The sequence below is a fragment of the Cyclopterus lumpus genome, chromosome 24, assembly GCF_009769545.1.
Source record: "Cyclopterus lumpus isolate fCycLum1 chromosome 24, fCycLum1.pri, whole genome shotgun sequence".
Taxonomy (NCBI): domain Eukaryota; kingdom Metazoa; phylum Chordata; class Actinopteri; order Perciformes; family Cyclopteridae; genus Cyclopterus; species Cyclopterus lumpus.
Window position 1 is genome coordinate 6806148 of NC_046989.1, and position 4187 is coordinate 6810334.

Consider the following 4187-nt stretch of genomic DNA (forward strand, 5'->3'; position numbering starts at 1 on the left):
ACTACTGGAAGTGAACACACAGAGCACATTTGACTGAATGAGTGGGAATTGCTTTAGTGCAGCTGTCTGAAGCAGTTTTAGTGAGAAGTTCAAAGCCTTTTTACTCATATTTACCTCAGTTACTACTATCATCACTCATATGGATGATGGGTTGGACAAAGGAAATTAAAGTACTAATGCAAATTGTTTTATGCCAATACTGATTGTAAACCTCTGAGATAAGTTAAAATACAACAGTAAAAAGTACATTATTTCACTCTGAAAGCGCCTCAAAATTGTGGTACACTTTTTTGTATAAATGTCCCTAGTTATCCCAAAGGATTAGAACAGACAGGTGGGAGACCCTTTTCATGATGGCTGGAAACAGAGTAGATGTTGTGCATGTAAAGCTTTATAGAGAAGTAGCACCCGAACCACACCCAACACAATGAATGCCCCTGGAAGTCAGTAAAACGCTGCCGTTATAAACACTGCAGTGCAGACAATAACACTGTGACCACAAGAGGGATTAATGGCAGGGATTTAGAATTAATAGCACTATTTACTTGCTTCACATAGCCATATGGCTGCTGGCCTGTGTGTGTAGGAACTGCTTGTTGTTGAGGTTTGTTTTCTTTCTTGTGATTGGCCCTTTCTGTGCATATGTACTGGGATTAGATTGGGCCGATGGAAAGGGTCTCATACCTAGACACAGCATGGACTGTGCAGCTGAGTGTGTGAGTGTGTGTGTGTGTATGTGTGTTTAAGGCAGGGCAAGTCTATTTAGACAACATGGGGGAGTCCTGGTGGGGATCTGTCTATCTGCAGGGGGTGACTTTAGATCATTCTCTATTATGCCATCTGTTTCTAGTGAATTATGTAGAGACAGAGATAATTAAAGAGGCTATTATACTAACAAAACAACACATACTACTAATGCTCAGGGCATTACATGGTCTTATTTGATCCAACACGTAAACAATTATTTATAAGACAAGTTAAAGCATCCTGAATGATGGGATTTGCCAATTTCCTTTGTTTTATAATTGTGAACCCAAAAATGAAAAAGTGAGGATGAAATAGATGGTCTCAATCAAAACAATGACGAAAAGCTGTCTGCTGCATGAAAGGTAATAGGATAAAGAGACCGGGCGATGTGATGACAGAGTCGAAGAGGCAAGTGGAGTCAGTTTTTTTAGGGACAAGTGATGAGATAGAAACACAGGAGGGAAAAAGTAGTGTGCGTTGCAACGGCAATAACAATTAATAGTTAATCCGCTTTGGTCTCTGCTGTGAAAAGGCAGCAGCAATAGAGTACGTGGGTTACTCGATGACAGCAATTAAATCTGCATAGCAATGCGATTCATTATTAATTGCCAGAGTACATGTGAATTCACCATGAGATCGGCTGCAAAAACTGAATGAATAAAAAAATCATGAGATGATGTTTCCATAATCCAATATCCGTTGCTAAAGTGTTATCGCCACACCATCTGTTTATTTGTATTTTGTAGGTGGTGGTGTGTTACTATCGGCAACACAAGCTGGTTTGAAATTAATTTTTTGCAGCCTATGCATCGTGTACCTCATTATCGCTTAGATTTTCTTCACTTGTTCAGCACCTCATAAATTCCATTTAAAATAAAAATACTTTGTACGTAATACAATACAGAAGCTTGATTTTACGTGGCACTCACAACTACGCAGTCCTGATAAAGCAGCTTGGCTTGAGTTCATAAACATTAAACTCTTTTAAAAAAGTACATTTTTGCCAGACTTAAACTTTGATCGTTGCCATGTTAATGTAATAGAAAAGATTTGAAGGACTTTAATGCCACATCCCTCTATGAAAAGGTGCCAGACACACATACGGCCGCTCGTCCTCAAAAACCAATCGGTTCCTCGATCTGCTTATTCCTCAGCAGCTCACTGCCACCCGTAGTTTATCTTCCATGAGGAGCATTAATCAACCAGAGGATCAGCATCCCAAAGTTGAAACGTCCGCAATCCATTTCCTTGGGATCTTGTGCACATTTTGGTCAAGCAAACACCCAAAATCTCTCTCTGGTGTGTATGTTCTTTTCATTGAGGGGATCGATGCCCGTGTGTAGGGAGAATCTTAAGATCCTTGTCCCTCGGGAACCAATTACAGACAGTTTGGGGAGACTTTCATCGTGCACATGTGACCTTGAACGCCACTTCAGGCTTAACCACACCACACCATACACACTGAACCCTGTACTAACCCTCTTTACACTGAAGATGAGGGGGTAGTTTTGTCTAGTGGGAGGTTATCTCTGAAAATTAAGTAGGCAAATAAGGGGCTCGGGTTAAACCCAAGTTAATAAGTAAATATGACTGAGCTGAAAAGGTGACGTTTCCCATTTGCAATCAGTATTTTTCCACCCTCTCAATTACAGAGAAACCCAGAAGTGAGTCTGCCGAGCACCTCTTCTAGGCCAAATTTCCTCCCTTCACCTCCTCCATCAGAGGAATTGCCAAACAGCTGATTGCCATGGTTTTAGTCGTCCCTGCTCCAATCAGTAGTCATTTTACTGGGGGTCCATGGGGGGAAGTAAGCCTGCACAGTCTGGCAAATAGCAGCGATATGAGCGGAGATTAGCATACATTTAGCAGGGAACAGAGAATCCTTGCTCAGATACCCCTGGGTTAGTCGAAACAGTGGTCTGGTTTATTTTGTCTAATTGAAATGCTCCTTTGTTAAAGGGTGACTGAGGTGAAACGGCCTTTTGTATATTTCTATGAACTGTGTTACTCATTGATGCCAGATGTTGATGTTTGGTGAATTGATAAATCTGTGGTAATGTGCAATTATCTGCATCTTGTGATTTAAACATCGGAATGATGCATCAATGAAACCTAATGAGAATGGCATTGAATCCCTTGGGAATGAGTGTAGTTTTGATGGGTCAAACATTCTTCAATTAAGAAGAGGGCTCCCTCTGCTGGTCATGTAGAACCATAGCCATATCCCCTATTAAACAGTTTGACAGTTTAAACCTTCAAGCTATTAATATAATATTGTTTCAAAACCATGTAGCTCCAAATAAGGCGAGTTTGAATGTTTTTATTTAAGTGTTTTTTGTTTTGAAAAAAAAAAGATCCTACTTGTTGAACCACATAATATTGAAACACTGGACAGCTATGAATTCACATGTTTGTCAGGATGAAGCAGTAACAGAGCACAACATTGTCTTGGCGTACTGATAGATTACCGATAAGATAATGTGCTACACACCCAGTCACAGAGTCCCTGATTGGACCGTGTTCGACAGCTTCCTCACTCATGTTCGCTTTGCTGCACCTGGTAGGACGGAACTATTTATACCCATATCAAAGGGCTTTTTCATGGAAGATGTTGCGATAGGTCACAGTAAGAAAAGCACTGGTGTAAATGATACAATAAATGATTGCTAAACTTCATGCAACGGCTTCAGTTTCAAAGCACTGGTACTGTGCATGCTGGCTCAATGTCACACTGTTATGGCTTACCGGGACACTAAATTAGAACAGAGCCGTCCGTAATGTTATTATAACAACTGTGCTCCACCCAGATTCAACCTGATTTGAGATGCAATTAGCCAGAGTTATCGAAAACACCAGCGAGAGTGGACAGGGCCTTTAAGTAATCTGTGTTCACGTTTACACTTTTGCCATGCTTTTAATTGCTAGCACCTGTTATGCATTATAAATTAAATAATGAAAATGGGAAGTCATTTTACTTTGCTTATTGAAAGTAAGGACAAGAGAATAAGGCAGACTACTCAAATAGCTGTATTTAGTGTTAATGTGTGACACGCGTTGTGACGGTCTCAAAATGTGCATATACACAAGGAACATGTGGTTCAATGTGTTGTTTCATTTGTAATTTAATTAAAAAGATATTACCTGAAATTTTTCTTTTGTAAACTTGTATGCAAATCTCATGTTAAAGACCTTCTGTGTTGAGGAATACACCCGGAGCATAACATTGCCGTTAAGCTTTTCAGGGAAAGTTGATTTTATAGACCCTGAGGCTTACGCTTTTATACATATTCTACCTCCCCATCCTGTTTGTGGGTGCTATATGTTTCAGGTACAAAATAAATGTGAATATATAACACATTTTAAAAAAGGTGACCAAGTATGACTGACCGCTTTGCTAAACTTGTACAGACACCAAAGGTCAAAAGATCACAGCAGCGTTA